The sequence below is a fragment of the Barbatula barbatula genome (genome assembly GCF_947034865.1).
Source record: "Barbatula barbatula genome assembly, chromosome: 23".
Classification (NCBI taxonomy): Eukaryota; Metazoa; Chordata; class Actinopteri; order Cypriniformes; family Nemacheilidae; genus Barbatula; species Barbatula barbatula.
Window position 1 is genome coordinate 6,230,054 of NC_136786.1, and position 24,039 is coordinate 6,254,092.

A 24,039-nucleotide genomic window follows, 5' to 3' on the forward strand; every position below is an offset into this window, starting at 1 on the left:
TGAAGTTGTCTTGCAATCCTATGTGGAAAGAATTTAGTAATGCAAAACACTAAATTGAGTCAAATAAAATGCCACTGTTTACTTAAAGTATACTTACTGTATATTGTAAAACTAGTGCTTAAATGTCATGGGGGATTATACTATTCAACAGAGACCCATTATAATGCATTTTGATCAACATGACATAAGCAATTGATAATGTAGGAATCTGCACAGAATTGTGTCATATTCACTTGCATGGATGTACCAAAGCATTTGCAACTTGTTCAAAGAAATGAGAAAATGCTTGTTTGATGTGCACAAGTGACACAAGGATGTAAGGATTGAACAAGAAGTTTTGATAATTTCAAATCGGATCTGAGAAATGTACCAAATTGACTTAGAAAAAACTGTATTTAAAGTGGGTGGGGGTACTTTTGGGGCAGTTTTGTTTCACCCAAGTGTCCCATTTCCACCCCTCTCAAACTGATGCATGGATGCATATAGCCAGAAACAATTCGTTTGATGCATGCAAAGAAGCAACACTGTGTGTCTCAAGAAGCATTTATTCATGATTACGTAGACATGCTAAAATTTCAAGGCCACACACCACACATTACACATGACATTACACATTTCATAAAATTTACATTTAGTCATTTAGCAGACGTTTTTATCCAAAGCGACTTACAGACGAGGAAACATTGGAAGCAATTATAACAATATAGGCAACAAAATGCATAAGTTAATTAAATCCAGTCCATTAAAGCCTAGCACAGTAGACAAAGCTAAGAATAGTGAGGTAAGTAAAAAAAATATTTTTTTAAGAAGACGGAAAAGAATTAGAGGTTAAAATCAGTCATCTACATTTTGACAGAAGATATGCATTTTCACACACTACACCTGCCTGTAGTGTTCTAGCAGTGTAAGGTTGAGAGCGGGTTTCTTCAGTAGCGGTGTGATGCAGGCCTCTTTGAACGCAGTGGGAAATGTCCCAGTGGTGAGCAAAGAGTTGATGATGTGGGTCAGACCAGGCACAACTGCTGGAGAGATGGCATGGAGGAGATGGGTGGGGATGGAATCCAGTGGGCAGGTGGTAGGGTGGTTGGAACCAATGACCTTGGAAACATCATTTTCAGACAGAGGAGAAAAGGCGGGTGATAGTGGTGTAGAAATCTCGCTGTTGATGGCGATAGTTTTCTTTACGAAGAACGATGCAAAATCATTAGCCGTTAACTCCGATGAAGGTGTGGGAGCAGGCGGACAGAGGAGAGCAGAGAAGGTTTTTAAGAGTGTGTGAGAGTCAGGAGAGAGGTCAGTATGGTCTTTTGACTTGGGCCATTTTCTCTCAGCTGACTCTGGTGCGATGCTCACGTGGTACATCCGATAACCAGGGGGCAGACAGGGATGCACGGGCTGGTCCAGATGTAGGAGGGCATAGGTTGTCCAAGCAGGATGTAAGCGTGGAACACAGAGTGTCTGTGGCACTGTTGGTATTCAAAAGAGAGAGCTCCTCAGAGGGGGGGAGTGCAGACAAGACAGCAGAGGAAAAGCAGGAGGGAGGGAATCCTGATGAGATCCCTGTAGAGAGTGCCAAAAGACTGTTTAGGTGTGAAAAGGGGCCGTCTGCAACACATTGAAGTTGTCTTGCAATCCTATGTGGAAAGAATTTAGTAATGCAAAACACTAAATTGAGTCAAATAAAATGCCACTGTTTACTTAAAGTATACTTACTGTATATTGTAAAACTAGTGCTTAAATGTCATGGGGGATTATACTATTCAACAGAGACCCATTATAATGCATTTTGATCAACATGACATAAGCAATTGATAATGTAGGAATCTGCACAGAATTGTGTCATATTCACTTGCATGGATGTACCAAAGCATTTGCAACTTGTTCAAAGAAATGAGAAAATGCTTGTTTGATGTGCACAAGTGACACAAGGATGTAAGGATTGAACAAGAAGTTTTGAGAATTTCAAATCGGATATGAGAAATGTACCAAATTGACTTAGAAAAAACTGTATTTAAAGTGGGTGGGGGTACTTTTGGGGCAGTTTTGTTTCACCCAAGTGTCCCATTTCCACCCCTCTCAAACTGATGCATGGATGCATATAGCCAGAAACAATTTGTTTGATGAATGCAAAGAAGCAACACTGTGTGTCTCAAGAAGCATTTATTCATGATTACGTAGACATGCTAAAATTTCAAGGCCACACACTACACATTACACATGACATTACACATTTCATAAAATTTACATTTAGTCATTTAGCAGACGTTTTTATCCAAAGCGACTTACAGACGAGGAAACATTGGAAGCAATTATAACAATATAGGCAACAAAATGCATAAGTTAATTAAATCCAGTCCATTAAAGCCTAGCACAGTAGATAAAGCTAAGAATAGTGAGGTAAGTAAAAAAATTGTTTTTTTAAGAAGACAGAAAAGAATTAGAGGTTAAAATCGGTCATCTACATTTTGACGGAAGATATGCATTTTCACACACTACACCTGCCTGTAGTGTTCTAGCAGTGTAAGGTTGAGAGTGGGTTTCTTCAGTAGCGGTGTGATGCAGTCCTCTTTGAACGCGATGGGAAATGTCCCAGTGGTGAGCAAAGAGTTGATGATGTGGGTCAGACCAGGCACAACTGCTGGAGAGATGGCAGGGAGGAGATGGGTGGGGATGGAATCCAGTGGGCAGGTGGTAGGGTGGTTGGAACCAATGACCTTGGAAACATCATTTTCAGACAGAGGAGAAAAGGCTGGTGATGGTGGCGTAGAAATCTGGCTGTTGATGGCGGTAGTTTTCTTTACGAAGAACGATGCAAAATCATTAGCCGTTAACTCCGATGAAGGTGTGGGAGCAGGCGGACAGAGGAGAGCAGACAAGGTTTTTAAGAGTGTGTGAGAGTCAGGAGAGTTGCTGATCTTCGAGTGGTTATAATCAGTTTTTGCAGAGGTGACCTCAACGGAGAAAGTAGAGAGAAGAGACTGGTAGAGAGAGAGGTCAGTATGGTCTTTTGACTTGGGCCATTTTCTCTCAGCTGACTGGAGGCTGGTGCGATGCTCACGTGGTACATCCGATAACCAGGGGGCAGACAGGGATGCACGGGCTGGTCCAGATGTAGGAGGGCATAGGTTGTCCAAGCAGGATGTAAGCGTGGAACACAGAGTGTCTGTGGCACTGTTGGTATTCAAAAGAGAGAGCTCCTCAGAGGGGGGGAGTGCAGACAAGACAGCAGAGGAAAAGCAGGAGGGAAGGAATCCTGATGAGATCCCTGTAGAGAGTGCCAAATGACTGTTTAGGTTTGAAAAGGGGCCGTCTGCAACACATTGAAGTTGTCTTGCAATCCTATGTGGAAAGAATTTAGTAATGCAAAACACTAAATTGAGTGAAATAAAATGCCACTGTTTACTTAAAGTATACTTACTGTATATTATAAAACTAGTGCTTAAATGTCATGGGGGATTATACTATTCAACAGAGACCCATTATAATGCATTTTGATCAACATGACATAAGCAATTGATAATGTAGGAATCTGCACAGAATTGTGTCATATTCACTTGCATGGATGTACCAAAGCATTTGCAACTTGTTCAAAGAAATGAGAAAATGCTTGTTTGATGTGCACAAGTGACACAAGGATGTAAGGATTGAACAAGAAGTTTTGAGAATTTCAAATCGGATATGAGAAATGTACCAAATTGACTTAGAAAAAACTGTATTTAAAGTGGGTGGGGGTACTTTTGGGGCAGTTTTGTTTCACCCAAGTGTCCCATTTCCACCCCTCTCAAACTGATGCATGGATGCATATAGCCAGAAACAATTTGTTTGATGAATGCAAAGAAGCAACACTGTGTGTCTCAAGAAGCATTTATTCATGATTACGTAGACATGCTAAAATTTCAAGGCCACACACTACACATTACACATGACATTACACATTTCATAAAATTTACATTTAGTCATTTAGCAGACGTTTTTATCCAAAGCGACTTACAGACGAGGAAACATTGGAAGCAATTATAACAATATAGGCAACAAAATGCATAAGTTAATTAAATCCAGTCCATTAAAGCCTAGCACAGTAGACAAAGCTAAGAATAGTGAGGTAAGTAAAAAAATTGTTTTTTTAAGAAGACAGAAAAGAATTAGAGGTTAAAATCGGTCATCTACATTTTGACGGAAGATAAGCATTTTCACACACTACACCTGCCTGTAGTGTTCTAGCAGTGTAAGGTTGAGAGTGGGTTTCTTCAGTAGCGGTGTGATGCAGTCCTCTTTGAACGCGATGGGAAATGTCCCAGTGGTGAGCAAAGAGTTGATGATGTGGGTCAGACCAGGCACAACTGCTGGAGAGATGGCAGGGAGGAGATGGGTGGGGATGGAATCCAGTGGGCAGGTGGTAGGGTGGTTGGAACCAATGACCTTGGAAACATCATTTTCAGACAGAGGAGAAAAGGCTGGTGATGGTGGTGTAGAAATCTGGCTGTTGATGGCGGTAGTTTTCTTTACGAAGAACGATGCAAAATCATTAGCCGTTAACTCCGATGAAGGTGTGGGAGCAGGCGGACAGAGGAGAGCAGACAAGGTTTTTAAGAGTGTGTGAGAGTCAGGAGAGTTGCTGATCTTCGAGTGGTTATAATCAGTTTTTGCAGCGGTGACGTCAACGGAGAAAGTAGAGAGAAGAGACTGGTAGAGAGAGAGGTCAGTCTGGTCTTTTGACTTGGGCCATTTTCTCTCAGCTAACTCTGGTGCGATGCTCACGTGGTACATCCGATAACCAGGGGGCAGACAGGGATGCACGGGCTGGTCCAGATGTAGGAGGGCATAGGTTGTCCAAGCAGGATGTAAGCGTGGAACACAGAGTGTCTGTGGCACTGTTGGTATTCAAAAGAGAGAGCTCCTCAGAGGGGGGGAGTGCAGACAAGACATCAGAGGAAAAGCAGGAGGGAGGGAATCCTGATGAGATCCCTGTAGAGAGTGCCAAAAGACTGTTTAGGTGTGAAAATGGGCCGTCTGCAGCACATTGAAGTTGTCTTGCAATCCTATGTGGAAAGAATTTAGTAATGCAAAACACTAAATTGAGTAAAATAAAATGCCACTGTTTACTTAAAGTATACTTACTGTATATTGTAAAACTAGTGCTTAAATGTCATGGGGGATTATACTATTCAACAGAGACCCATTATAATGCATTTTGATCAACATGACATAAGCAATTGATAATGTAGGAATCTGCACAGAATTGTGTCATATTCACTTGCATGGATGTACCAAAGCATTTGCAACTTGTTCAAAGAAATGAGAAAATGCTTGTTTGATGTGCACAAGTGACACAAGGATGTAAGGATTGAACAAGAAGTTTTGAGAATTTCAAATCGGATCTGAGAAATGTACCAAATTGACTTAGAAGAAACTGTGTTTAAAGTGGGTGGGGGTACTTTTGCGGCAGTTTTGTTTCACCCAAGTGTCCCATTTCCACCCCTCTCAAACTGATGCATGGATGCATATAGCCAGAAACAATTTGTTTGATGCATGCAAAGAAGCAACACTGTGTGTCTCAAGAAGCATTTATTCATGATTACGTAGACATGCTAAAATTTCAAGGCCACACACTACACATTACACATGACATTACACATTTCATTAAATTTACATTTAGTCATTTAGCAGACATTTTTATCCAAAGCGACTTACAGACGAGGAAACATTGGAAGCAATTATAACAATATAGGCAACAAAATGCATAAGTTAATTAAATCCAGTCCATTAAAGCCTAGCACAGTAGACAAAGCTAAGAATAGTGAGGTAAGTAAAAAAAATGTTTTTTTAAGAAGACAGAAAAGAATTAGAGGTTAAAATCGGTCATCTACATTTTGAAGGAAGATATGCATTTTCACACACTACACCTGCCTGTAGTGTTCTAGCAGTGTAAGGTTGAGAGCGGGTTTCTTCAGTAGCGGTGTGATGCAGGCCTCTTTGAACGCAGTGGGAAATGTCCCAGTGGTGAGCAAAGAGTTGATGATGTGGGTCAGACCAGGCACAACTGCTGGAGAGATGGCATGGAGGAGATGGGTGGGGATGGAATCCAGTGGGCAGGTGGTAGGGTGGTTGGAACCAATGAACTTGGAAACATCATTTTCAGACAGAGGAGAAAAGGCGGGTGATGGTGGTGTAGAAATCTGGCTGTTGATGGCGATAGTTTTCTTTACGAAGAACGATGCAAAATCATTAGCCGTTAACTCCGATGAAGGTGTGGGAGCAGGCGGACAGAGGAGAGCAGAGAGGGTTTTTAAGAGTGTGTGAGAGTCAGGAGAGAGGTCAGTATGGTCTTTTGACTTGGGCCATTTTCTCTCAGCTGACTGGAGGCTGGTGCGATGCTCACGTGGTACATCCGATAACCAGGGGGCAGACAGGGATGCACGGGCTGGTCCAGATGTAGGAGGGCATAGGTTGTCCAAGCAGGATGTAAGCGTGGAACACAGAGTGTCTGTGGCACTGTTGGTATTCAAAAGAGAGAGCTCCTCAGAGGGGGGGAGTGCAGACAAGACAGCAGAGGAAAAGCAGGAGGGAGGGAATCCTGATGAGATCCCTGTAGAGAGTGCCAAAAGACTGTTTAGGTGTGAAAAGGGGCCGTCTGCAACACATTGAAGTTGTCTTGCAATCCTATGTGGAAAGAATTTAGTAATGCAAAACACTAAATTGAGTAAAATAAAATGCCACTGTTTACTTAAAGTATACTTACTGTATATTGTAAAACTAGTGCTTAAATGTCATGGGGGATTATACTATTCAAAAGAGACCCATTATAATGCATTTTGATCAACATGACATAAGCAATTGATAATGTAGGAATCTGCACAGAATTGTGTCATATTCACTTGCATGGATGTACCAAAGCATTTGCAACTTGTTCAAAGAAATGAGAAAATGCTTGTTTGATGTGCACAAGTGACACAAGGATGTAAGGATTGAACAAGAAGTTTTGAGAATTTCAAATCGGATCTGAGCAATGTACCAAATTGACTTAGAAAAAACTGTATTTTAAGTGGGTGGGGGAACTTTTGGGGGCAGTTTTGTTTTACCCAAGTGTCCCATTTCCACCCCTCTCAAACTGATGCATGGATGCATATAGCCAGAAACAATTCGTTTGATGCATCAAAAGAAGCAACACTGTGTGTCTCAAGAAGCATTTATTCATGATTACGTAGATATGCTAAAATTTCAAGGCCACACACTACACATTACACATGACATTACACATTTCATTAAATTTACATTTAGTCATTTAGCAGACGTTTTTATCCAAAGCGACTTACAGACGAGGAAACATTGGAAGCAATGATAGCAATATAGGCAACAAAATGCATAAGTTAATTAAATCCAGTCCATTAAAGCCTAGCACAGTATACAAAGCTAAGAATAGTGAGGTAACTAAAAAAAATTTTTTTAAGAAGACAGAAAAGAATTAGAGGTTAAAATCGGTCATCTACATTTTGACGGAAGATATGCATTTTCACACACTACACCTGCCTGTAGTGTTCTAGCAGTGTAAGGTTGAGAGCGGGTTTCTTCAGTAGCGGTGTGATGCAGGCCTCTTTGAACGCAGTGGGAAATGTCCCAGTGGTGAGCAAAGAGTTGATGATGTGGGTCAGACCAGGCACAACTGCTGGAGAGATGGCATGGAGGAGATGGGTGGGGATGGAATCCAGTGGGCAGGTGGTAGGGTGGTTGGAACCAATGACCTTGGAAACATCATTTTCAGACAGAGGAGAAAAGGCGGGTGATGGTGGTGTAGAAATCTGGCTGTTGATGGCGGTAGTTTTCTTTACGAAGAACGATGCAAAATCATTAGCCGTTTACTCCGATGAAGGTGTGGCAGCAGGCGGACAGAGGAGAGCAGAGAAGGTTTTTAAGAGTGTGAGAGTCAGGAGAGTTGCTGATCTTCGAGTGGTTATAATCAGTTTTTGCAGAGGTGACGTCAACGGAGAAAGTAGAGAGAAGAGACTGGTAGAGAGAGAGGTCAGTATGGTCTTTTGACTTGGGCCATTTTCTCTCAGCTGACTGGAGGCTGGTGCGATGCTCACGTGGTACATCCGATAACCAGGGGGCAGACAGGGATGCACGGGCTGGTCCAGATGTAGGAGGGCATAGGTTGTCCAAGCAGGATGTAAGCGTGGAACACAGAGTGTCTGTGGCACTGTTGGTATTCAAAAGAGAGAGCTCCTCAGAGGGGGGGAGTGCAGACAAGACATCAGAGGAAAAGCAGGAGGGAGGGAATCCTGATGAGATCCCTGTAGAGAGTGCCAAAAGACTGTTTAGGTGTGAAAAGGGGCCGTCTGCAGCACATTGAAGTTGTCTTGCAATCCTATGTGGAAAGAATTTAGTAATGCAAAACACTAAATTGAGTAAAATAAAATGCCACTGTTTACTTAAAGTATACTTACTGTATATTGTAAAACTAGTGCTTAAATGTCATGGGGGATTATACTATTCAACAGAGACCCATTATAATGCATTTTGATCAACATGACATAAGCAATTGATAATGTAGGAATCTGCACAGAATTGTGTCATATTCACTTGCATGGATGTACCAAAGCATTTGCAACTTGTTCAAAGAAATGAGAAAATGCTTGTTTGATGTGCACAAGTGACACAAGGATGTAAGGATTGAACAAGAAGTTTTGAGAATTTCAAATCGGATCTGAGAAATGTACCAAATTGACTTAGAAAAAAATGTATTTAAGTGGGTGGGGGTACTTTTGGGGCAGTTTTGTTTCACCCAAGTGTCCCATTTCCACCCCTCTCAAACTGATGCATGGATGCATATAGCCAGAAACAATTTGTTTGATGCATGCAAAGAAGCAACACTGTGTGTCTCAAGAAGCATTTATTCATGATTAGACATGCTAAAATTTCAAGGCCACACACCACACATTACACATGACATTACACATTTCAAAAAATTTAGTCATTTAGCAGACGTTTTTATCCAAAGCGACTTACAGACGAGGAAACATTGGAAGCAATTATAACAATATAGGCAACAAAATGCATAAGTTAATTAAATCCAGTCCATTAAAGCCTAGCACAGTAGACAAAGCTAAGAATAGTGAGGTAAGTAAAAAAAATATTTTCTTAAGAAGACAGAAAAGAATTAGAGGTTAAAATCAGTCATCTACATTTTGACAGAAGATATGCATTTTTACACACTACACCTGCCTGTAGTGTTCTAGCAGTGTAAGGTTGAGAGCGGGTTTCTTCAGTAGCGGTGTGATGCAGGCCTCTTTGAACGCAGTGGGAAATGTCCCAGTGGTGAGCAAAGAGTTGATGATGTGGGTCAGACCAGGCACAACTGCTGGAGAGATGGCATGGAGGAGATGGGTGGGGATGGAATCCAGTGGGCAGGTGGTAGGGTGATTGGAACCAATGACCTTGGAAACATCATTTTCAGACAGAGGAGAAAAGGCGGGTGATGGTGGTGTAGAAATCTGGCTGTTGATGGCGATAGTTTTCTTTACGAAGAACGATGCAAAATCATTAGCCGTTAACTCCGATGAAGGTGTGGGAGCAGGCGGACAGAGGAGAGCAGAGAAGGTTTTTAAGAGTGTGTGAGAGTCAGGAGAGAGGTCAGTATGGTCTTTTGACTTGGGCCATTTTCTCTCAGCTGACTGGAGGCTGGTGCGATGCTCACGTGGTACATCCGATAACCAGGGGGCAGACAGGGATGCACGGGCTGGTCCAGATGTAGGAGGGCATAGGTTGTCCAAGCAGGATGTAAGCGTGGAACACAGAGTGTCTGTGGCACTGTTGGTATTCAAAAGAGAGAGCTCCTCAGAGGGGGGGAGTGCAGACAAGACAGCAGAGGAAAAGCAGGAGGGAGGGAATCCTGATGAGATCCCTGTAGAGAGTGCCAAAAGACTGTTTAGGTGTGAAAAGGGGCCGTCTGCAACACATTGAAGTTGTCTTGCAATCCTATGTGGAAAGAATTTAGTAATGCAAAACACTAAATTGAGTCAAATAAAATGCCACTGTTTACTTAAAGTATACTTACTGTATATTGTAAAACTAGTGCTTAAATGTCATGGGGGATTATACTATTCAACAGAGACCCATTATAATGCATTTTGATCAACATAACATTAGCAATTGATAATGTAGGAATCTGCACAGAATTGTGTCATATTCACTTGCATGGATGTACCAAAGCATTTGCAACTTGTTCAAAGAAATGAGAAAATGCTTGTTTGATGTGCACAAGTGACACAAGGATGTAAGGATTGAACAAGAAGTTTTGATAATTTCAAATCGGATCTGAGAAATGTACCAAATTGACTTAGAAAAAACTGTATTTAAAGAGGGTGGGGGTACTTTTGGGGCAGTTTTGTTTCACCCAAGTGTCCCATTTCCACCCCTCTCAAACTGATGCATGGATGCATATAGCCAGAAACAATTTGTTTGATGCATGCAAAGAAGCAACACTGTGTGTCTCAAGAAGCATTTATTCATGATTACGTAGACATGCTAAAATTTCAAGGTCACACACTACACATTACACATGACATTACACATTTCATAAAATTTACATTTAGTCATTTAGCAGACGTTTTTATCCAAAGCGACTTACAGACGAGGAAACATTGGAAGCAATTATAACAATATAGGCAACAAAATGCATAAGTTAATTAAATCCAGTCCATTAAAGCCTAGCACAGTAGACAAAGCTAAGAATAGTGAGGTAAGTAAAAAAAATATTTTTTTAAGAAGACAGAAAAGAATCAGAGGTTAAAATCAGTCATCTACATTTTGACAGAAGATATGCATTTTTACACACTACACCTGCCTGTAGTGTTCTAGCAGTGTAAGGTTGAGAGTGGGTTTCTTCAGTAGCGGTGAGATGCAGGCCTCTTTGAACGCAGTGGGAAATGTCCCAGTGGTGAGCAAAGAGTTGATGATGTGGGTCAGACCAGGCACAACTGCTGGAGAGATGGCATGGAGGAGATGGGTGGGGATGGAATCCAGTGGGCAGGTGGTAGGGTGGTTGGAACCAATGACCTTGGAAACATCATTTTCAGACAGAGGAGAAAAGGCGGGTGATGGTGGTGTAGAAATCTGGCTGTTGATGGCGGTAGTTTTCTTTACGAAGAACGATGCAAAATCATTAGCCGTTAACTCCGATGAAGGTGTGGGAGCAGGCGGACAGAGGAGAGCAGAGAAGGTTTTTAAGAGTGTGAGAGTCAGGAGAGTTGCTGATCTTCGAGTTGTTATAATCAGTTTTTGCAGCGGTGACGTCAACGGAGAAAGTAGAGAGAAGAGACTGGTAGAGAGAGAGGTCAGTATGGTCTTTTGACTTGGGCCATTTTCTCTCAGCTGACTGGAGGCTGGTGCGATGCTCACGTGGTACATCCGATAACCAGGGGGCAGACAGGGATGCACGGGCTGGTCCAGATGTAGGAGGGCATAGGTTGTCCAAGCAGGATGTAAGCGTGGAACACAGAGTGTCTGTGGCACTGTTGGTATTCAAAAGAGAGAGCTCCTCAGAGGGGGGGAGTGCAGACAAGACAGCAGAGGAAAAGCAGGAGGGAGGGAATCCTGATGAGATCCCTGTAGAGAGTGCCAAAAGACTGTTTAGGTGTGAAAAGGGGCCGTCTGCAACACATTGAAGTTGTCTTGCAATCCTATGTGGAAAGAATTTAGTAATGCAAAACACTAAATTGAGTAAAATAAAATGCCACTGTTTACTTAAAGTATACTTACTGTATATTGTAAAACTAGTGCTTAAATGTCATGGGGGATTATACTATTCAACAGAGACCCATTATAATGCATTTTGATCAACATGACATAAGCAATTGATAATGTAGGAATCTGCACAGAATTGTGTCATATTCACTTGCATGGATGTACCAAAGCATTTGCAACTTGTTCAAAGAAATGAGAAAATGCTTGTTTGATGTGCACAAGTGACACAAGGATGTAAGGATTGAACAAGAAGTTTTGAGAATTTCAAATCGGATCTGAGAAATGTACCAAATTGACTTAGAAAAAACTGTATTTTAAGTGGGTGGGGTACTTTTGGGGCAGTTTTGTTTCAACCAAGTGTCCCATTTCCACCCCTCTCAAACTGATGCATGGATGCATATAGCCAGAAACAATTCGTTTGATGCATCAAAAGAAGCAACACTGTGTGTCTCAAGAAGCATTTATTCATGATTACGTAGACATGCTAAAATTTCAAGGCCACACACTACACATTACACATGACATTACACATTTCATTAAATTTACATTTAGTTATTTAGCAGACGTTTTTATCCAAAGCGACTTACAGACGAGGAAACATTGGAAGCAATTATAGCAATATAGGCAACAAAATGCATAAGTTAATTAAATCCAGTCCATTAAAGCCTAGCACAGTATACAAAGCTTAGAATAGTGAGGTAAGTAAAAAAAATGTTTTTTTAAGAAGACAGAAAAGAATTAGAGGTTAAAATCGGTCATCTACATTTTGACGGAAGATATGCATTTTCACACACTACACCGGCCTGTAGTGTTCTAGCAGTGTAAGGTTGAGAGCGGGTTTCTTCAGTAGCGGTGTGATGCAGGCCTCTTTGAACGCAGTTGGTAATGTCCCAGTGGTGAGCAAAGAGTTGATGATGTGGGTAAGACCAGGCACAACTGCTGGAGAGATGGCATGGAGGAGATGGGTGGGGATGGAATCCAGTGGGCAGGTGGTAGGGTGGTTGGAACCAATGACCTTGGAAACATCATTTTCAGACAGAGGAGAAAAGGCGGGTGATGGTGGTGTAGAAATCTGGCTGTTGATGGCGATAGTTTTCTTTACGAAGAACGATGCAAAATCATTAGCCGTTAACTCCGATGAAGGTGTGGGAGCAGGCGGACAGAGGAGAGCAGAGAAGGTTTTTAAGAGTGTGTGAGAGTCAGGAGAGAGGTCAGTATGGTCTTTTGACTTGGGCCATTTTCTCTCAGCTGACTGGAGGCTGGTGCGATGCTCACGTGGTACATCCGATAACCAGGGGGCAGACAGGGATGCACGGGCTGGTCCAGATGTAGGAGGGCATAGGTTGTCCAAGCAGGATGTAAGCGTGGAACACAGAGTGTCTGTGGCACTGTTGGTATTCAAAAGAGAGAGCTCCTCAGAGGGGGGGAGTGCAGACAAGACAGCAGAGGAAAAGCAGGAGGGAGGGAATCCTGATGAGATCCCTGTAGAGAGTGCCAAAAGACTGTTTAGGTGTGAAAAGGGGCCGTCTGCAACACATTGAAGTTGTCTTGCAATCCTATGTGGAAAGAATTTAGTAATGCAAAACACTAAATTGAATAAAATAAAATGCCACTGTTTAGTTAAAGTATACTTACTGTATATTGTAAAACTAGTGCTTAAATGTCATGGGGGATTATACTATTCAACAGAGACCCATTATAATGCATTTTGATCAACATGACATAAGCAATTGATAATGTAGGAATCTGCACAGAATTGTGTCATATTCACTTGCATGGATGTACCAAAGCATTTGCAACTTGTTCAAAGAAATGAGAAAATGCTTGTTTGATGTGCACAAGTGACACAAGGATGTAAGGATTGAACAAGAAGTTTTGAGAATTTCAAATCGGATCTGAGAAATGTACCAAATTGACTTAGAAAAAACTGTATTTTAAGTGGGTGGGGGTACTTTTGGGGCAGTTTTGTTTCACCCAAGTGTCCCATTTCCACCCCTCTCAAACTGATGCATGGATGCATATAGCCAGAAACAATTCGTTTGATGCATCAAAAGAAGCAACACTGTGTGTCTCAAGAAGCATTTATTCATGATTACGTAGACATGCTAAAATTTCAAGGCCACACACTACACATTACACATGACATTACACATTTCATTAAATTTACATTTAGTCATTTAGCAGACGTTTTTATCCAAAGCGACTTACAGACGAGGAAACATTGGAAGCAATTATAGCAATATAGGCAACAAAATGCATAAGTTAATTAAATCCAGTCCATTAAAGCCTAGCACAGTATACAAAGCTAAGAATAGTGAGGTAACTAAAAAAATTTTTTTTAAGAAGACAGAAAAGAATTAGAGGTTAAAATCGGTCATCTACATTTTGACGGAAGATATGCATTTTCACACACTACACCGGCCTGTAGTGTTCTAGCAGTGTAAGGTTGAGAGCCGGTTTCTTCAGTAGCGGTGTGATGCAGGCCTCTTTGAACGCAGTTGGTAATGTTCCAGTGGTGAGCAAAGAGTTGATGATGTGGGTCAGACCAGGCACAACTGCTGGAGAGATGGCATGGAGGAGATGGGTGGGGATGGAATCCAGTGGGCAGGTGGTAGGGTGGTTGGAACCAATGACCTTGGAAACATCATTTTCAGACAGAGGAGAAAAGGCGGGTGATGGTGGTGTAGAAATCTGGCTGTGATGGCGATAGTTTTCTTTACGAAGAACGATGCAAAATCATTAGCCGTTAACTCCGATGAAGGTGTGGGAGCAGGCGGACAGAGGAGAGCAGAGAAGGTTTTTAAGAGTGTGTGAGAGTCAGGAGAGAGGTCAGTATGGTCTTTTGACTTGGGCCATTTTCTCTCAGCTGACTGGAGGCTGGTGCGATGCTCACGTGGTACATCCGATAACCAGGGGGCAGACAGGGATGCACGGGCTGGTCCATATGTAGGAGGGCATAGGTTGTCCAAGCAGGATGTAAGCGTGGAACACAGAGTGTCTGTGGCACTGTTGGTATTCAAAAGAGAGAGCTCCTCAGAGGGGGGGAGTGCAGACAAGACAGCAGAGGAAAAGCAGGAGGGAGGGAATCCTGATGAGATCCCTGTAGAGAGTGCCAAAAGACTGTTTAGGTGTGAAAAGGGGCCGTCTGCAACACATTGAAGTTGTCTTGCAATCCTATGTGGAAAGAATTTAGTAATGCAAAACACTAAATTGAATAAAATAAAATGCCACTGTTTAGTTAAAGTATACTTACTGTATATTGTAAAACTAGTGCTTAAATGTCATGGGGGATTATACTATTCAACAGAGACCCATTATAATGCATTTTGATCAACATGACATAAGCAATTGATAATGTAGGAATCTGCACAGAATTGTGTCATATTCACTTGCATGGATGTACCAAAGCATTTGCAACTTGTTCAAAGAAATGAGAAAATGCTTGTTTGATGTGCACAAGTGACACAAGGATGTAAGGATGGAACAAGAAGTTTTGAGAATTTCAAATCGGATCTGAGAAATGTACCAAATTGACTTAGAAAAAACTGTATTTAAAGTGGGTGGGGGTACTTTTGGGGCAGTTTTGTTTCACCCAAGTGTCCCATTTCCACCCCTCTCAAACTGATGCATGGATGCATATAGCCAGAAACAATTTGTTTGATGCATGCAAAGAAGCAACACTGTGTGTCTCAAGAAGCATTTATTCATGATTACGTAGACATGCTAAAATTTCAAGGCCACACACTACACATTACACATGACATTACACATTTCATAAAATTTACATTTAGTCATTTAGCAGACGTTTTTATCCAATGCGACTTACAGACGAGGAAACATTGGAAGCAATTATAACAATATAGGCAACAAAATGCATAAGTTAATTAAATCCAGTCCATTAAAGCCTAGCACAGTTGACAAAGCTAAGAATAGTGAGATAAGTAAAAAAAATATTTTTTTAAGAAGACAGAAAAGAATTACAGGTTAAAATCGGTCATCTACATTTTGACGGAAGATATGCATTTTCACACACTACACCTGCCTGTAGTGTTCTAGCAGTGTAAGGTTGAGAGTGAGTTTCTTCAGTAGCGGTGTGATGCAGGCCTCTTTGAACGCAGTGGGAAATGTCCCAGTGGTGAGCAAAGAGTTGATGATGTGGGTCAGACCAGGCACAACTGCTGGAGAGATGGCATGGAGGAGATGGGTGGGGATGGAATCCAGTGGGCAGGTGGTAGGGTGGTTGGAACCAATGACCTTGGAAACATCATTTTCAGACAGAGGAGAAAAGGCGGGTGATGGTGGTGTAGAAATCTGGCTGTTGATGGCGGTAGTTTTCTTTACGATGAACGATGCAAAATCATTAGCCGTTTACTCCGATGAAGGTGTGGCAGCAGGCGGACAGAGGAGAGCAGAGAAGGTTTTTAAGAGTGTGAGAGTCAGGAGAGTTGCTGATCTTCGAGTGGTTATAATCAGTTTTTGCAGAGGTGACGTCAACGGAGAAAGTAGAGAGAAGAGACTGGTAGAGATAGAGGTCAGTATGGTCTTTTGACTTGGGCCATTTTCTCTCAGCTGACTGGAGGCTGGTGCGATGCTCACGTGGTACATCCGATAACCAGGGGGCAGACAGGGATGCACGGGCTGGTCCAGATGTAGGAGGGCATAGGTTGTCCAAGCAGGATGTAAGCGTGGAACACAGAGTGTCTGTGGCACTGTTGGTATTCAAAAGAGAGAGCTCCTCAGAGGGGGGGAGTGCAGACAAGACAGCAGAGGAAAAGCATGAGGGAGGGAATCCTGATGAGATCCCTGTAGAGAGTGCCAAAAGACTGTTTAGGTGTGAAAAGGGGCCGTCTGCAACACATTGAAGTTGTCTTGCAATCCTATGTGGAAAGAATTTAGTAATGCAAAACACTAAATTGAGTAAAATAAAATGCCACTGTTTACTTAAAGTATACTTACTGTTTATTGTAAAACTAGTGCTTAAATGTCATGGGGGATTATACTATTCAACAGAGACCCATTATAATGCATTTTGATCAACATGACATAAGCAATTGATAATGTAGGAATCTGCACAGAATTGTGTCATATTCACTTGCATGGATGTACCAAAGCATTTGCAACTTGTTCACAGAAATGAGAAAATGCTTGTTTGATGTGCACAAGTGACACAAGGATGTAAGGATTGAACAAGAAGTTTTGAGAATTTCAAATCGGATCTGAGAAATGTACCAAATTGACTTAGAAAAAACTGTATTTAAAGTGGGTGGGGGTACTTTTGGGGCAGTTTTGTTTCACCCAAGTGTCCCATTTCCACCCCTCTCAAACTGATGCATGGATGCATATAGCCAGAAACAATTTGTTTGATGCATGCAAAGAAGCAACACTGTGTGTCTCAAGAAGCATTTATTCATGATTACGTAGACATGCTAAAATTTCAAGGCCACACACTACACATTACACATGACATTACACATTTCAATAAATTTACATTTAGTCATTTAGCAGACGTTTTTATCCAAAGCGACTTACAGACGAGGAAACATTGGAAGCAATTATAACAATATAGGCAACAAAATGCATAAGTTAATTAAATCCAGTCCATTAAAGCCTAGCACAGTAGACAAAGCTAAGAATAGTTAGGTAAGTAAAAAAAAAATTTTTTTAAGAAGACAGAAAAGAATTAGAGGTTAAAATCAGTCATCTACATTTTGACAGAAGATATGCATTTTTACACACTACACCTGCCTGTAGTGTTCTAGCAGTGTAAGGTTGAGAGCGGGTTTCTTCAGTAGCGGTGAGATGCAGGCCTCTTTGAACGCAGTGGGAAATGTCCCAGTGGTGAGCAAAGAGTTGATGATGTGGGTCAGACCAGGCACAACTGCTGGAGAGATGGCATGGAGGAGATGGGTGGGGATGGAATCCAGTGGGCAGGTGGTAGGGTGGTTGGAACCAATGTCCTTGGAAACATCATTTTCAGACAGAGGAGAAAAGGCGGGTGATGGTGGTGTTGAAATCTGGCTGTTGATGGCGGTAGTTTTCTTTACGAAGAACGATGCAAAATCATTAGCCGTTAACTCCGATGAAGGTGTGGGAGCAGGCGGACAGAGGAGAGCAGATAAGGTTTTTAAGAGTGTGAGAGTCAGGAGAGTTGCTGATCTTCGAGTGGTTATAATCAGTTTTTGCAGCGGTGACGTCAACGGAGAAAGTAGAGAGAAGAGACTGGTAGAGAGAGAGGTCAGTATGGTCTTTTGACTTGGGCCATTTTCTCTCAGCTGACTGGAGGCTGGTGCGATGCTCACGTGGTACATCCGATAACCAGGGGGCAGACAGGGATGCATGGGCTGGTCCAGATGTAGGAGGGCATAGGTTGTCCAAGCAGGATGTAAGCGTGGAACACAGAGTGTCTGTGGCACTGTTGGTATTCAAAAGAGAGAGCTCCTCAGAGGGGGGGAGTGCAGACAAGACAGCAGAGGAAAAGCAGGAGGGAGGGAATCCTGATGAGATCCCTGTAGAGAGTGCCAAAAGACTGTTTAGGTGTGAAAAGGGGCCGTCTGCAACACATTGAAGTTGTCTTGCAATCCTATGTGGAAAGAATTTAGTAATGCAAAACACTAAATTGAATAAAATAAAATGCCACTGTTTAGTTAAAGTATACTTACTGTATATTGTAAAACTAGTGCTTAAATGTCATGGGGGATTATACTATTCAACAGAGACCCATTATAATGCATTTTGATCAACATGACATAAGCAATTGATAATGTAGGAATCTGCACAGAATTGTGTCATATTCACTTGCATGGATGTACCAAAGCATTTGCAACTTGTTCAAAGAAATGAGAAAATGCTTGTTTGATGTGCACAAGTGACACAAGGATGGGTGGGGGTACTTTTGGGGCAGTTTTGTTTCACCCAAGTGTCCCATTTCCACCCCTCTCAAACTGATGCATGGATGCATATAGCCAGAAACAATTCGTTTGATGCATCAAAAGAAGCAACACTGTGTGTCTCAAGAAGCATTTATTCATGATTAGGTAGACATGCTAAAATTTCAAGGCCACACACTACACATTACACATGACATTACACATTTCATTAAATTTACATTTAGTCATTTAGCAGATGTTTTTATCCAAAGCGACTTACAGACGAGGAAACATTGGAAGCAATTATAACAATATAGGCAACAAAATGCATAAGTTAATTAAATCCAGTCCATTAAAGCCTAGCACAGTAGACAAAGCTAAGAATAGTGAGGTAAGTAAAAAAATTATTTTTTTAAGAAGACAGAAAAGAATCAGAGGTTAAAATCAGTCATCTACATTTTGACAGAAGATATGCATTTTTACACACTACACCTGCCTGTAGTGTTCTAGCAGTGTAAGGTTGAGAGCGGGTTTCTTCAGTAGCGGTGTGATGCAGGCCTCTTTGAACGCAGTGGGAAATGTCCCAGTGGTGAGCAAAGAGTTGATGATGTGGGTCAGACCAGGCACAACTGCTGGAGAGATGGCATGGAGGAGATGGGTGGGGATGGAATCCAGTGGGCAGGTGGTAGGGTGGTTGGAACCAATGACCTTGGAAACATCATTTTCAGACAGAGGAGAAAAGGCGGGTGATGGTGGTGTAGAAATCTGGCTGTTGATGGCGATAGTTTTCTTTACGAAGAACGATGCAAAATCATTAGCCGTTAACTCCGATGAAGGTGTGGGAGCAGGCGGACAGAGGAGAGCAGAGAAGGTTTTTAAGAGTGTGTGAGAGTCAGGAGAGAGGTCAGTATGGTCTTTTGACTTGGGCCATTTTCTCTCAGCTGACTGGAGGCTGGTGCGATGCTCACGTGGTACATCCGATAACCAGTGGGCAGACAGGGATGCACGGGCTGGTCCAGATGTAGGAGGGCATAGGTTGTCCAAGCAGGATGTAAGCGTGGAACACAGAGTGTCTGTGGCACTGTTGGTATTCAAAAGAGAGAGCTCCTCAGAGGGGGGGAGTGCAGACAAGACAGCAGAGGAAAAGCATGAGGGAGGGAATCCTGATGAGATCCCTGTAGAGAGTGCCAAAAGACTGTTTAGGTGTGAAAAGGGGCCGTCTGCAACACATTGAAGTTGTCTTGCAATCCTATGTGGAAAGAATTTAGTAATGCAAAACACTAAATTGAGTAAAATAAAATGCCACTGTTTACTTAAAGTATACTTACTGTTTATTGTAAAACTAGTGCTTAAATGTCATGGGGGATTATACTATTCAACAGAGACCCATTATAATGCATTTTGATCAACATGACATAAGCAATTGATAATGTAGGAATCTGCACAGAATTGTGTCATATTCACTTGCATGGATGTACCAAAGCATTTGCAACTTGTTCAAAGAAATGAGAAAATGCTTGTTTGATGTGCACAAGTGACACAAAGATGTAAGGATTGAACAAGAAGTTTTGATAATTTCAAATCGGATCTGAGAAATGTACCAAATTGACTTAGAAAAAACTGTATTTAAAGAGGGTGGGGGTACTTTTGGGGCAGTTTTGTTTCACCCAAGTGTCCCATTTCCACCCCTCTCAAACTGATGCATGGATGCATATAGCCAGAAACAATTTGTTTGATGCATTCAAAGAAGCAACACTGTGTGTCTCAAGAAGCATTTATTCATGATTACGTAGACATGCTAAAATTTCAAGGTCACACACTACACATTACACATGACATTACACATTTCATAAAATTTACATTTAGTCATTTAGCAGACGTTTTTATCCAAAGCGACTTACAGATGAGGAAACATTGGAAGCAATTATAACAATATAGGCAACAAAATGCATAAGTTAATTAAATCCAGTCCATTAAAGCCTAGCACAGTAGACAAAGCTAAGAATAGTGAGGTAAGTAAAAAAAATATTTTTTTAAGAAGACAGAAAAGAATCAGAGGTTAAAATCAGTCATCTACATTTTGACAGAAGATATGCATTTTTACACACTACACCTGCCTGTAGTGTTCTAGCAGTGTAAGGTTGAGAGCGGGTTTCTTCAGTAGCGGTGTGATGCAGGCCTCTTTGAACGCAGTGGGAAATGTCCCAGTGGTGAGCAAAGAGTTGATGATGTGGGTCAGACCAGGCACAACTGCTGGAGAGATGGCATGGAGGAGATGGGTGGGGATGGAATCCAGTGGGCAGGTGGTAGGGTGGTTGGAACCAATGACCTTGGAAACATCATTTTCAGACAGAGGAGAAAAGGCGGGTGATGGTGGTGTAGAAATCTGGCTGTTGATGGCGATAGTTTTCTTTACGAAGAACGATGCAAAATCATTAGCCGTTAACTCCGATGAAGGTGTGGGAGCAGGCGGACAGAGGAGAGCAGAGAAGGTTTTTAAGAGTGTGTGAGAGTCAGGAGAGAGGTCAGTATGGTCTTTTGACTTGGGCCATTTTCTCTCAGCTGACTGGAGGCTGGTGCGATGCTCACGTGGTACATCCGATAACCAGTGGGCAGACAGGGATGCACGGGCTGGTCCAGATGTAGGAGGGCATAGGTTGTCCAAGCAGGATGTAAGCGTGGAACACAGAGTGTCTGTGGCACTGTTGGTATTCAAAAGAGAGAGCTCCTCAGAGGGGGGGAGTGCAGACAAGACAGCAGAGGAAAAGCATGAGGGAGGGAATCCTGATGAGATCCCTGTAGAGAGTGCCAAAAGACTGTTTAGGTGTGAAAAGGGGCCGTCTGCAACACATTGAAGTTGTCTTGCAATCCTATGTGGAAAGAATTTAGTAATGCAAAACACTAAATTGAGTAAAATAAAATGCCACTGTTTACTTAAAGTATACTTACTGTTTATTGTAAAACTAGTGCTTAAATGTCATGGGGGATTATACTATTCAACAGAGACCCATTATAATGCATTTTGATCAACATGACATAAGCAATTGATAATGTAGGAATCTGCACAGAATTGTGTCATATTCACTTGCATGGATGTACCAAAGCATTTGCAACTTGTTCAAAGAAATGAGAAAATGCTTGTTTGATGTGCACAAGTGACACAAGGATGTAAGGATTGAACAAGAAGTTTTGATAATTTCAAATCGGATCTGAGAAATGTACCAAATTGACTTAGAAAAAACTGTATTTAAAGAGGGTGGGGGTACTTTTGGGGCAGTTTTGTTTCACCCAAGTGTCCCATTTCCACCCCTCTCAAACTGATGCATGGATGCATATAGCCAGAAACAATTTGTTTGATGCATTCAAAGAAGCAACACTGTGTGTTTCAAGAAGCATTTATTCATGATTACGTAGACATGCTAAAATTTCAAGGTCACACACTACACATTACACATGACATTACACATTTCATAAAATTTACATTTAGTCATTTAGCAGACGTTTTTATCCAAAGCGACTTACAGATGAGGAAACATTGGAAGCAATTATAACAATATAGGCAACAAAATGCATAAGTTAATTAAATCCAGTCCATTAAAGCCTAGCACAGAAGACAAAGCTAAGAATAGTGAGGTAAGTAAAAAAATTATTTTTTTAAGAAGACAGAAAAGAATTAGAGGTTAAAATCAGTCATCTACATTTTGACAGAAGATATGCATTTTTACACACTACACCTGCCTGTAGTGTTCTAGCAGTGTAATGTTGAGAGTGGGTTTCTTCAGTAGCGGTGAGATGCAGGCCTCTTTGAACGCAGTGGGAAATGTCCCAGTGGTGAGCAAAGAGTTGATGATGTGGGTCAGACCAGGCACAACTGCTGGAGAGATGGCATGGAGGAGATGGGTGGGGATGGAATCCAGTGGGCAGGTGGTAGGGTGGTTGGAACCAATGACCTTGGAAACATCATTTTCAGACAGAGGAGAAAAGGCGGGTGATGGTGGTGTAGAAATCTGGCTGTTGATGGCGGTAGTTTTCTTTACGAAGAACGATGCAAAATCATTAGCCGTTAACTCCGATGAAGGTGTGGGAGCAGGCGGACAGAGGAGAGCAGAGAAGGTTTTTAAGAGTGTGAGAGTCAGGAGAGTTGCTGATCTTCGAGTGGTTATAATCAGTTTTTGCAGCGGTGACGTCAACGGAGAAAGTAGAGAGAAGAGACTGGTAGAGAGAGAGGTCAGTATGGTCTTTTGACTTGGGCCATTTTCTCTCAGCTGACTGGAGGCTGGTGCGATGCTCACGTGGTACATCCGATAACCAGGGGGCAGACAGGGATGCATGGGCTGGTCCAGATGTAGGAGGGCATAGGTTGTCCAAGCAGGATGTAAGCGTGGAACACAGAGTGTCTGTGGCACTGTTGGTATTCAAAAGAGAGAGCTCCTCAGAGGGGGGGAGTGCAGACAAGACAGCAGAGGAAAAGCAGGAGGGAGGGAATCCTGATGAGATCCCTGTAGAGAGTGCCAAAAGACTGTTTAGGTGTGAAAAGGGGCCGTCTGCAACACATTGAAGTTGTCTTGCAATCCTATGTGGAAAGAATTTAGTAATGCAAAACACTAAATTGAATAAAATAAAATGCCACTGTTTAGTTAAAGTATACTTACTGTATATTGTAAAACTAGTGCTTAAATGTCATGGGGGATTATACTATTCAACAGAGACCCATTATAATGCATTTTGATCAACATGACATAAGCAATTGATAATGTAGGAATCTGCACAGAATTGTGTCATATTCACTTGCATGGATGTACCAAAGCATTTGCAACTTGTTCAAAGAAATGAGAAAATGCTTGTTTGATGTGCACAAGTGACACAAGGATGTAAGGATTGAACAAGAAGTTTTGAGAATTTCAAATCGGATCTGAGAAATGTACCAAATTGACTTAGAAAAAACTGTATTTTAAGTGGGTGGGGGTACTTTTGGGGCAGTTTTGTTTCACCCAAGTGTCCCATTTCCACCCCTCTCAAACTGATGCATGGATGCATATAGCCAGAAACAATTCGTTTGATGCATCAAAAGAAGCAACACTGTGTGTCTCAAGAAGCATTTATTCATGATTACGTAGACATGCTAAAATTTCAAGGCCACACACTACACATTACACATGACATTACACATTTCATTAAATTTACATTTAGTCATTTAGCAGACGTTTTTATCCAAAGCGACTTACAGACGAGGAAACATTGGAAGCAATTATAACAATATAGGCAACAAAATGCATAAGTTAATTAAATCCAGTCCATTAAAGCCTAGCACAGTAGACAAAGCTAAGAATAGTGAGGTAAGTAAAAAATTTTTTTTTTTAAGAAGACAGAAAAGAATCAGAGGTTAAAATCAGTCATCTACATTTTGACAGAAGATATGCATTTTTACACACTA